General features: G+C 40.6%; 1 long non-coding RNA gene across 1 annotated transcript in view; it reads right to left on the reverse strand.

Moving 5' to 3' along the window:
- Nucleotides 1-13,260, reverse strand: part of LOC148188830 (uncharacterized) — a 236,092-nt gene that overhangs the window by 119,007 nt on the left and 103,825 nt on the right. The window lies entirely within an intron of this gene.

A 13,260-nucleotide genomic window follows, 5' to 3' on the forward strand; every position in this document is an offset into this window, starting at 1 on the left:
CTTCGCGGACCACAGAAGTTCAAGGGTTAAAACATCAGAGAAAGAGACTTTGAAACTTCAGCTCTCAGAGTTATCATGTGAGGGCGAGGGATGCGTGAATTCAGTCTGCGTCTGACTCCTAAACGCTAATCATTTTCACCAAAGGTGCAGTAATTTCTTTTCAGGTCTGAGCAGTAAAGGCATAAGAAAGCGTTTAAAGTGTTGAAGCACTGAGACGTCGCTGTTAAACTGAACGCCAGCTGGACTCAGATGATTTTACAAGCCCTCACTGTGCCACTAAATTAAGTGCTGTGCTGTATACTCGAAAATATTTTGTTTTAAGGTAATTGACTCGGCCGAGAAATAGCATGAATCACTGTCAGATTTGTTGAACTCTTGAGGTGAAAGACAAATATGCAACAGAAATAGCAGCTAATCTGCTTTATTTCTGCTTGAAATGCCGTAAATTGCTGCTGTTACAGTCGATTCAAGTCGGACTACACGTTTAATGGTCAGGAATGAAGTAACACAACAAAGTGACAGATGTATTACATGAAATCTTAATCTTGATTTAATCTACAGAATAATTTAAGAGTGAAATAAACAGCAGGTATCCATCTGTAAAGAGACATGACTTCATACAAATTGGAACGTCAAACCTGCTCCAATATTCCATATTTACTGCTGTTTGGGTCAAAACATTCAGAGTTTAATTGGCTATGGCCGATATGGTTGCTTGGTTTAATTTCCATGTGCATGATGTCACACACTGGTAACAGTCGAGATGTGCCAGCGGTGACAACTGTGGATGACTAATCTTAACACGCTGCTGCCAAAGAGGCCAAGAGAAACAGGTAGCAGAGTGCCTACCGACTTAGAGCAGCTCGCACAGTTTCTTGGAAGAAACGTGTTTTTCCTGACGATTCCCATTGGGCGCTTTAAATCAGTGAACTTGTCAGCAAATGTGTTTATGAGGTAAAATGTTGCTGGAGGTTTTCCAGATAGCAGAGCGGACATCCAAAAGTTACATCTCATGCGTTTTGTCTCATGGGAAAAGTAAATTATTTTAGACTAAAGCAAAGTTAAACTATTAAAAGCCACTACATGTAAAAAAAGCACCTTTTAAATTATTCTGATCTTAGGGTCAAGAGGTCTTTGAAGTCTTTGAGGAAATGTTGTATTTGATAGTAAAACTGGAGAGCAGCAAAGTATGAAATCTGACAATTCAACACATAGTAGCTTTAAAGGTGTACTAGGCAGAATTTTCCTCCAAAAGACAAACAAACAAAAAAAAAACAGTGTGCAGGTGTTCTTCGCAAATGGCTTAATAATAAAGCGTACACCTCAAAGGAAGCTACAAAAATCAGACACGGTAGCGAAAAACGGCAATATAGCGAAGAAAAAAAATGTGTAAAAAGCTCATTCCAAAACAAAAGTGGATGTGGTTAGTTTCACTTTTGCTGACGAGCATTAAGGGAAGGGTTAAAAAATTACGTGGATTTGACCTGTTTTCCGCTGGACGGGTGGCTTGGTTAGTTTGATAAAGAAATGTAAACGTTCCTACAATAGTACCAAAACGTTCTCATCCCAACTCAGTCAGTGAGAGAGGCCACCTCGTTAATATCTTTAAAAGAAAACTAAATACTAAAAACTTATCTCTTCACTTTAGCCTTTAACGCTCTGACTTAGCTGCTTTGCAGTCTGCTCTGCACTTGCGTGCTGCTGCAGATTTTTAAGATGTTGTATTTTCCTTTTATGCTTATTTTATTAATAATGTCAGTGGGTTATATTTTATTAATTTTATGTTATGCATTCTGTGCACTAAATTTGTATCCTTATTTTATCTTACTTTTACTAGTATTATCAAGTTGATTTTATCCATGTGAAGATGCATTCTGTGTATTCTATTTTGATTTTATTTTATTTTTACATGCAGGTTTTATTATGTCTTTTTGTCTTTTATGTGTTTTGATGTGAAGCACTTAAATGTGCATTTCATTTCTTTGTTGTAAAGCATGTTGGGCTGAATTTCTTGTATGAAAGGTGCCATAGAAATGAAGTTTATTATTATAATTATTATTACTATTATTAGTAATGATGTTTGAAGTATCCTTCTGCATCAGTTGTTTACACTTCAGGATGCTGTTACTGTAATGTCAACAAATGCACATGTTGGGATGATGCAGCACGTTGTAATGTTTACACAACATAAGTCCGTGGTAACATGGTAACCATGGCAGCAAAGTCACAGATGGTTAGGTTTAGGCAAAGCAGGTCATTGTAAAAAAAAAAACAAACCTCACAATTAGTTGTCATTGCTGCTCAGATTCATCATGAGCTCCCTAAAACAGCAGAGCCTTTTCTGTCAAAACTAACTATATTTGCTATAAAAACAACAAATCCTTGACCTCAGTGTCCCCGCCTACACTCTGAATCTTTTGGAAACAAAAAAATACATTTTTGGAAGAAATCTTATTTTTCACAGAATCAGTCCTTTGGATGTGTCATGTCATTGTTTGTCTAAGATGAGGTGACTAACCCGTCTCTACGTAATGTCACGCATGTCAGCATAAATACTGATCTAATACTGATGTGTGAGTCACAAACAGGGCTGAGAATCAAACCTCAATAAATTTCTGGTGCAGACTGAAATGTGTCTGTAGCACCAAGAACTGAAATCTGTCAAGTACACCAAAAATCTAAAATGCCCGCTGAGATTTGTTCTTTTTACTATGAGACAGACAGATTCAAATGTAAATTTGTCCAGATTTTAGACTGATTTAATTAAAGTCGCAAAACTTTCCACTTGTTAATGTTGTCTAATACAAACAGTACTGCAGTGACTCTGAAACCTCAGCTCAAAGGCTTGATTTCTTTCAAAAACATTCAAAATAGGCAATGAGCAACAAAAGAAGAGATGACCCCAAAATTAGTCAAGAATTAGTGAAAAGTACAAGAAAATTACCTGAAAATGAATAAATAGATTAATAAATTAATTAAATTAAATTTAAAAAGAAAATACCTGTTAAAAAATAAAGATTGTGACTTGGAAAAAGTGCTTAAAAAATTAACATAACTTTGTAACATAATTTTAAATATGTAATAATTATTGCAATTATAAAAGTTGTGCATCCTTAACTTTTATTCTTTTTTTCCCCTTGACATTTTTTCCCAGCTTTTTTTTCCTTTTTTTTAATGTTTCCTTAAATGTACTGTCTTATTGAAACTTCTTTTTGCCAAGTTGCTCATCGCCTTTATTCCCATGTTTTTTAAAGAATCGCACGCTGACTGACGAAAGAAATCAATGTGCTCAGGGTTCAAATGTTTAAATACTTTTGAAAAGTTATCCTAAAAAGTAGAATTTTCATATTTATAAATGATTGCAGGGAAAGCCACAGTCTTAATGAAGTCACACCAGTTTCCATCCCTCCGGCTGATTCACACAGAGAGTCAAACAGCAGAAATAAAACACTAACTAAAACACCTGAGTCAGGAGTACTGTGATATTCACACACCCATCTGTGTACAGCGCCCTCCCGTTGTTCCCACGCTTAATTGATTTCCTGAAGGTGGGATTTTCCTACGAGCTGTAAATTAGGATGAAATTACGTGCAGCCGAGGTTACAGAGTGCAAAAAACTCAGTTTACTCCTGGAGGGATTTTTTCTTTCTTCAAATTTGCAAAGATTAAAAAATATGAGCTCTTCACACCCTAATGCTCTCTTTATTTTCACTTAAATTCAGCCAGGAACAGTACTGACATTTTAAGCGTTCACTGATGAGCGGCGCGGAGAGCTGCAGTCGAGGTGGGAACATCGCAGATACCTGACACTCTGAGGAGCTGAAATAAATCCTCTGTGACGACGAGAGAGACGAGACTCGATGTGTGTGGCCTCTGGTGTTCATCTTTCAACAGTTTGGTTTCTTAAACGGTGAAGTTAACAGCATCTTTGTGGATAAAACCTCACTCATTTACAGAAAACCCTCCAAATCTAAGAAGTAATGGACTCATGAGTGACACTAACTGATTTCTTACTCTGCAGCCTCGAAGAGTAACAGTGTCGTCAATGTAAACACGTACGTGTCATTTTTAGTTTCTGGAGAGGCCGGTGTTGGTCTGTCTGTGGGTCTGTCTGTGGGTCTGTCTGTGAGTCTGTCTGTGGGTCTGTCTGTGGGTCTGTCTGTGAGTCTGTCTGTGGGTCTGTCTGTGGGTCTGTCTGTGAGTCTGTCTGTGGGTCTGTCTGTGGGTCTGTCTGTGAGTCTGTCTGTGGGTCTGTCTGTTGGTCTGTCTGTGGGTCTGTCTGTGGGTCTGTCTGTGGGTCTGTCTGTGGGTCTGTCTGTTGGTCTGTCTGTTGGTCTGTCTGTTGGTCTGTCTGTGAGTCTGTCTGTGGGTCTGTCTGTGGGTCTGTCTGTTGGTCTGTCTGTGGGTCTGTCTGTGGGTCTGTCTGTTGGTCTGTCTGTGGGTCTGTCTGTTGGTCTGTCTGTGGGTCTGTCTGTGAGTCTGTCTGTGGGTCTGTCTGTGGGTCTGTCTGTGGGTCTGTCTGTGGGTCTGTCTGTTGGTCTGTCTGTGGGTCTGTCTGTGGGTCTGTCTGTTGGTCTGTCTGTGGGTCTGTCTGTTGGTCTGTCTGTGGGTCTGTCTGTGAGTCTGTCTGTGAGTCTGTCTGTGGGTCTGTCTGTGGGTCTGTCTGTGGCTCTGTCTGTGGGTCTGTCTGTGGGTCTGTCTGTGGGTCTGTCTGTTGGTCTGTCTGTGGGTCTGTCTGTGGGTCGAGCTCTCACTGTGGTCAAGAATAAAATATATTTCAACAACTCATGAATGGATTTGAGCTCATTTTAAGGATAATTTCTCCAGACTGTGTGGGCACATCACGTTTTGATTGACACCTCCTTGGATCCCAACTTTGTCAACTGTCTCTTGTCTCCATGACGACAGCCATGGAGCAAAACAGAGTCGGTGTGGTGCAGCTCTATCTGATGCAGCCCTCTGACTCTAAATCCCATCTGACGCTCTGCACTAAAACGAGAGCTGTTGTTCAAAGCCACTGAGCGTCTGTTTCTCCATGAGTTAACGAACGGTTAAGTTCATCACACAATTACTCTGTTCAGCACTTTGCTGCTCCGTCTCCCCAGACAGAGTGCCAAGAGTCGCTCTGACACTCCCAAAGTGCGGCGCTCTGGATAACCAAGCGGTTCATTCCAACAGAGTCATTGCAGTGTTTCTGAACGCAGCCTGCTGACGATTTCAGACTGTCGTGTTAAATTAGCATCAACTGACATGAATTTTTGTTTGGCCCAAATCAACCACGTATCAGGAAACTATGATAAAACTAAAGTGGCAATATTTCAATTTAGATTGATTTATTTAGACTCATTTAGATTGAGGCTAATGTCTGATCAATTTAGGCATGTAAGACCAAAGATTCCATAGTAACAAAGATTTTGGTGATCTGGGTTCCCAGGGGCTTTAAGAGACTGTGCAGGTCTCAGCTTTAAGAAATGGTGGAGTGATTCTTTTAGTGATGAGATGTGCTGTCATGTAAATTTGAGCACATCCTAAATGTCTTGTGGAATTATCAGACTGCTTGGTCGGACCTACATAGTGTATAATACATCATGTAAAAGTGAAAATATCCTCCATTAGGATTTGTCTTGACAGCGTAACATTACCAAGCTATTAATCTTCTAGAAATCTGATCTGTTTTACAAAGTTTTGTGTGCAGCGTTAAAGCGTGTGGGAATAGACGCAGGATGTTGTAAATGCACGAGAGCGATTTTTAAACAGCTACCGGTGAGGATTTTCTTTTTATTCAAATAAAGTATTTTGTGGTGGTGCGATACTGTTTATTGGTAGCAATCCATCACTGTCACTTTTAATGATTGCAAGGTCATATAAAGGTAATTATCGGAGTGATTCTGATTTGAATTTGGCGTGTTTGTGGGCAGCGGAGTTCCCCCTTGTGTCTTTGTGCTCACCCACTCTTTGCCTGCGAGCCAGGAAGTATAAAAACCAATCGGTTGTAAAACCATCGCTTATAGGAGATTGCATGAGAGTAGCAGCGGGCTGGCAACGGGAAAACGTCTCATCTTACAATAATGAGCCGAAATATTCCTCTCCACAGTAAACATGAATATAAACAACATGTCGAATTTGTCAGCAGACATTTCACATTCTTCACTGGGAGCTGCAGAAGTCCGGAGGCTTTACATAATCTGCAGTATTTTCCACCTCTCTGTGTTCGGCTGAAGCGTTGAATGATCCTCAAACACACACACGACCACATGATCACAACACCTTGGATTCCAGTTACTCTCTGGATGAACTGTTGGAGGGAGATTCCTCGGCCGTGTTTGATTTGGACGGACTTGGCTTCTCTCAGGTTTTTGACGTCTCTGATTGATGAACTTCTCTGGATATTCAATGTCTGCTTAATTAGAAGGTTGAGTTGAGCCACTGGAAAATAGTCTGTGTTGTCTTTGGTTTCCCTCCTCTGTTAGGATACAAGCAGCATTCACACGTCATTCTTTTCCCCTGTATCACCCAACTACTGCGGCTCACTCAACATCCCTCTTAAAAGTCTGTCATATGTCAAATTAAAGAAACAAAACGGAGCACATCCACTCTGCCCTACTGAGATATTAAGCAAAAAGTACATTGAGTGAGTGACTGAGGAAAAAGTTTTAGGCCGACCCGGCAAACTGTTTCACAGATATAGTTTGCAGTGCTTTATTTTAGGAATTTTCAACAATTTTCAAGGACCCTTTAGCTCAGTGGGGACCCCCTACTATAAAATTTAGCTACACTTAAGGTAACTGTAAATATTTGCAGTTCTCTCATTCGTGCTTGCCTGTAACGTTGTTTTGTGCATTAGCCTCACTAGGTGGGTTTCCATTAACCCCCAAACTGCACAGATTGAAATTGCAAATATAAAATACGCCTATGTGAATTTTGAAAAAACTCCCATTTATCAGAAAAAAGGTTTTCAGCTCGCATGAGGTGGTATTTCAGGTATTTTGAATAAAGCCATATTTCGCAGAACTGCAATGGAAGCACTTTTTTGGCTTTTCTAGGTCACATGATGCTATGTGCTTGTCAGTAGGAACTGGCTCCCTCATGATGCAGCAGGAGCTACAAGAGCTGTTATTGCATCACATAACTCTGAGAAAGTTGAGCGGATCATCTGGAAGTTTTGAATCCACAATTCCTCTGTGAAATTGTGGACTATCAGCTCCCAGAAATCCCTCATAAATGGTCGCTCCCACATATAAAGGGCTCGCCTTTCCCTTATTGCTCCCATAACACACCTACGTGGCCTTAGATTGGACAGCTAGTTTGGTGGCTGCTATAGAAATAAACCTGCTGATGTTTTGAGCATCCATCGCCATGGTTACTGGAATATTATCGCCAGAGGAGAAGTCACAGGACATCACTCAGTGGAAACGCTGTCATCCGCTATTGTGTTTTATCAATAGTTTAAAAAAACGCTTAAGTTTTGCGCAGATCTATGATGGAAACTCACCTATTCTCAGCACGTTCACCGCTGCTTTCTCAGGGTGGACGGTATTTTAAAGTTCTTGCTTGAGAAGTTACTAAACGATCCACTGTAGCTCACAACAATGTCAGTAAATGTGAAATATTGATACAGCTAATAGGCCAGTATGTTTCAATAGCAGAGTTTCAATCATTTCGTAAATAATTTCATTTATATATTTTACAAAATCTATTTTTCTGATCATTTCAAAAGAGTCAAATTTATTTAATATTTTCCAGTTTGGCATCCCATACTACAGCTGTGATTAAAATATCTAATTTCTTGTTATTTTCCACATCTGTGTTGTAGAGAATAACAAAAGGAAATATTCCTTGAATATTTCACTGTCACCTGTCACCATCTGGTCTCTGAAATCACTGACGACAGACAGCCGTAAACCACTTGGCACCATCCTCCTTCAACATATTATTGTATTCGCAAACCTACACCACAAAACTGAAGGATTTATGAAGTGAGACAGACAGAGAGGGATGACTCTGGTTCTGACCTGTGCACACATGTCGAGTTTACCACAGGAGAGTTACACAACACTGGATTCACCAGGACGGAGCCAATAAAAAGGCAATTTGTCAATTTGGTTCAGGCCTTTTTTTAATTTTTTTTTACTTTGTTGGAAACCTGCAGGGGTTTTTAAAGACATTTCGATACAAGCAGCAGCAGCAGCTCAGTGTCATTAACTCAACTACTTCCTCTGTCAGGTACATTACACTCTATTTATTCGTGTCTCATAAACGTCTAACGTGTTAACAGCCTGGTGTATTTGGTGACACCCCGACAGACACACTTTCCCAAAGAAAATACACTTTTGTCAATTAGAAGGTGTGAATACTGACTTTTGCACCAGAGAAGTCCTGCTGCTCCCTTCTTTTTTTTTTTTTCCTCGCACTGGTGGAAAAAGAACAAATACCTCGGCCATGTGTTCCAAATCAAATGGAAATGATGGAATTAAAATGAAACGGGGCACTCAGATAACCATTTAATTAGCGCTTGTGGTAGCGATCAGGATGGAATCCAAGAATAAAATCATGTGGTGTATTTCTTCGCCATCAAGACTATTGCATGACCGTCAAACCGGTGCTTTCAAACCTCTGCAGCAAAGGACTCATTTCACGGCTGTTAGATCGCTACAGCACCTGGAGCCTGACAGTCGATCAATGTGTGGGAGCCGGGATTTGGATTTCTTATATGTTAATTTAGATTAGATTTTAGTGGAGTTTCCTATCCGCCACATAAGCCAACGCCCAAATAAAAAATGTCGAATCGAAGATCTGCTTCCTCGGACTGCACACTTCATTGACTGACAGTTTTTACACCCGTCAGATTTTAAGAGCCATGAAGGTATTCGGGACTACTGTGGCAAGGCCTGAAGGAAAATAAAGACATCTTTCGCCTCAGCCTAAACACGGGCGCATACATAGTAGCACATAAACAATGTGAAGTTGGAACGTCACACCGTTTCAATCAGGCCTCGTAGCCAAAACACAAACGTAAAGTCTTCCGGGAGTCGGGGCAGGGCCTCCTGAAGCCGGCTCAAGTGCTGAGAGTCCCACACATTTACAGTGTGTTTAATCAGTGCCTGCCCCGAGTGATGAAAGGACAATTAACAAGATGAAGCTCATAATGCAACAGACAGCCATCAATTTCTCGTTTACAGCTTCCTCCCAGCTGTGGAGTCAGAGAACTTGTCTGTGTGACAACAGGAAGCGGTTTCAAGGGCCTCCCTAATCTGAGAGCTGCCAGACTGAAATGCTTGATAAGATACAACAGGAAAATGCAACTAGGACATTCACAGGACTGGAAAATAGGGATGTATGATAATATCGGTACTTTATTGAGGCCGGCAGATAACGGCTTTAAAATGTAATATTTGTGTTGGTCTAATGAACATTGCTGACTATATGACAGGCCAGTAAGGTGACGCATTAATTAAAGAAGTACTGAAATAAATGAACTGAAATAAAGAGAGCCCTCACATAAAACCAGGCCACCTATGCAGTAGAAAGATGCAAATACTTTGGGAATTGGTGCTACATGAGCAGAGGAAAAAAGGACTTTTGCTTAAGAGGTAGAAAAACTACAACTACCAAAATGCTCCGTGCCTTCTCAGGAGGTACGCTGTATTCCCATTGTTCTCAGAACTCGAGGAAAAAACTACCTCCGGCTCAGAAAAGTGCAACTGAACGGACAGTCAAGTCGGGACTCCGAAACTTGAGTCGGTCAAATTTACGTCACAGCAATATGGTGGTGGACACGGTGAATAGTAAGCAGAGTTACCTGTTAGTCAGTTTTTACTTTTAAGTTGTGTTTGTGTTGAGAAACGGGCTACAACAACGTCGTAGTGGCATTTCCATTTTCATTCAGTCGATCTGTGTTTGATTTGCGAGAACGTAGTAGCCTACGAGCCTACTTGTCTCGTCTCTGTCGGCTACCTACATCAGACAAAGATACAGCACACGCCGTTTCTCTTCGCTGATGATGCTATGGTAGCTCATGTAGGTCCTCAGTACATGCTTCTGATGTTCAGTGGCTCGCCAAACAAACAGAAGTTTCCTGCAGACATCCATGTTTTCCTGAGAAGATGCACTGGAACGCATTTAGATCGAAGTCCGAAAAACCAAAACGGAATTATCGAATTCTGACTTGCAATGGAAAGCAGCAGAAATATGGAATAGTTATTAATTAACAGTGTTATTACCTGACGCTTTCCTTCAGCATTACACGCACGGACGCCGGTTCCATCCGGCCGTGTTCTCATGTGACGTCACTCATGCGTGTTACACGTCAAGTAAAATCGCCATCGGTTCTGTCAGAAGGTGGCTATTAGCGACACGCTTGTATGCACTGACAGAGTGGCGCTATTCGACAAGCTCTGAGTGAGAACAGGCTGCCTGTCGACGTCATTGTTAAACTTTTTCATGGTTCTGCAGCTTTACAGGAGTGACAACATGTTACAGTGCTTGTCCCTAAAAACTCGTTCATATTTTCGTAGATTCTTTTCTAAGTTAATTCTTTTAAGAACTAGAACTCCACAATAATGCCAAACATTTTAAATGATAGTTTTTACAACTTATTTATCATCCACTGATAAATGGAAAGATGTTCAATTAGCCTCCAAGATTATGTTGTTTTATATTTGCTTTATTTTTTAGTGTTTAGTGCAAAGACAAATTTTCTACCCTGTGTGGTACTATTGTGGTATTACTAATATGCTATATACTATATCCTATCTCAATCGTGGTACTGTCTCAGGTAGGTTTAACATTGGTGCTAACGCAGCCTGTCTCTGGTGTTTTATTCCTGCTGGAGTCATCAGTTCAGATACTGACATAAATCCGAAAGCATCGCTGCATGTTGGCTGTTACAGTGTGTGAAACAGAGCATCTCTTCATTGTACGATTAACCGTTAATGTTTATCTCATAAGTTCTTGGAAGGTTTTGTCGTTCTTGGCTTCGTGATGAAGGGGAGCGTTTGTCTGGCCAATTTGACTCAACAAATATTGTGCTGAAATATAACTCTTTGACTTTACGTGTTTAATATCGCTTCCGCTGTTGAAAAGCTGTGTGCTGCGAGGCCAGCCAGGCCTTCGCTTCCTGCTATTGACTGCCGGCCTGTTGTTTTTACCTGCTCAAACAATAACTTGGCACAAAGGCTCTGACCGAGAGACGTCAACATGTGCAAATGCAGAAGCCTGTGTGTGTTTAAGGACTATTCAAGCAGTTTTACTTTATATACAAACAGCAGTGGGTTGAAGTCAACTACTGATAGATTTCTGAAAGGGGGCTGCTGATCTGCCTGAAAATCCTAAACGTGTCATTTTTTCCCTTTTCAGCAACGGCTGCTGACGTCACATGAGCTGGATGCTTTTTACCTCCAGTTTCTAGCAGCAGAAAGCTGTGGTTTTATTGGGCAGCACCCAGGTGTAAATGTGTATAATGTGTGTATGAATGTGAGGCGGAGTGTTTCTGGGAAAAAGCAGTGCTCAGCAATCCTCTCCTGGATAGCGATGAAGCTGGAAGGCGCTCAGCAGAGAACAAACCTCCATCAACACGGAGAGCTTCTCCAAAGCAGCAGCTTCCATAAAAGTTTGTTTGTTTATCCTTTGTCCTCTCGGTTTGATTTTCTGACAAAACAACATGCGGGTGCAGTTTCCTTCAGCCAAAGACTTGGAAGGTCTGGACGCCTGACTTTCTCATCAACACATAAATGTAGCACCATAAATAAAAAAAACAAACAAAAATAGATAAGAGTTGGAATCTCACATCCGGATCAGCACCAAGTACTAATCAAGTAATCTGTCTGCTACATTAAAGCCAAATCCATTTATCATCAGCAGACTAAAAGCGACAGCTCCACACTCAACATCTGTCCATGCACACAGATATTTACAGATCAGACAAGACAAACCGTTCCAAAAAAGATGCGCATGTCCTTATCTGTTTGTCTGACATGAGCAGGAGATGGTTTGTCCAGTTCTCACAGCAATCTAACTGTATTTTTGCAGCCAATAAGCGACAAAATATGATGCTCACAACAGAGCATAACAATAAGCACATCTAAAACACGAGTCTTGTGGTGTTTGAACCTATGATCATTCCCCCCAAACACTTTTATGCACGTTTTATTGCACCCTTTAGTGTCTCAATGCCAAAGACTTCAGCATCTTTATGTTATGTGCCTGACTTTCAACTAACTTAAATGCAAAACCATCTGTGGAAATACCTGATATCAAAACTTTCCCTGCCAGAGCATTATTATGAAATTGCCAGCCAGCGCCAGCAAAAGTCAATTCTTTTAACCCTTAGAGCTCACTTTAATAATAAAAAAATGATGCATGAAAACTGAACTATCAATAACCTCTGCATCCAAAATGTTGCATTCAGCCCAAAAAAATGAGACGCTAGCATTAGGTTGATTCATTTTTAGCCATTTTGCAATAATCTCTAAGTTTTGAAAGAAAGGTTCATGACAACTTGACGAAATAGATTTGTTAATGCTGAAATTTTGTTGCACTTTTCTATGAGAGCCATCTGCAGCCTGCATCATCACGTCTCCACAGCAACAACACTCTGGCACAGCGAGCCGGCGGCGCAGTTACTGTGTGAGCTGTCGGCCTTAAGAATATATCACCTCTGAATAAATCAAACCACGACTCTGTTTGTTTTGGCCCGTGACCGCGTTCGTCTGTAGTGCTGCCATGTAATGTGGTAACACCTATGTAAAGTCGTGTGAAGAGTTCTGGGAGCCATATGTGGAATCTGCACAACATCACGGCATGATTCAATAAAAGGTTTGACTTTTGCGAAAAAATTAATTTTCAACAAATGTGATGAATGGCTTCATGGCCAAGTATCATTTCAGATAATAAACCATCGCATCTGTGTACTTGATTAGGGCCGCTTTTGAATGGGATCCATGCTTTTGCACGCAACTGTGTCTCTAACAGGTGCTCCAGTGATGCATGCATGCAGACTGTTTTATGTATTATGTTTTTGTTACTGCATTACCACACTATGAGGTCAGATAAGCAGGTTTCCGTGATTGGGAGGTTAGAGTTTATGGCTCGAGACCACAAAGAAAATCTAATATGATTTTTTATTATCAGGGATGTGGTGGGTCATAAAACAGAGGAATAATGTGTTCAAAGACGAGAAAAAAGGAGAAATGAGGTGAACAAACTAATTCAAGTATGTTTGTCTTTTATCATTAAAGACCCTGCTTTTATACATTTTACAAC

Source organism: Plectropomus leopardus, chromosome 8 (genome assembly GCF_026936395.1).
Source record: "Plectropomus leopardus strain MGB_pleo_1.0 chromosome 8, ASM2693639v1, whole genome shotgun sequence".
In the NCBI taxonomy this organism is placed as follows: Eukaryota; Metazoa; Chordata; class Actinopteri; order Perciformes; family Serranidae; genus Plectropomus; species Plectropomus leopardus.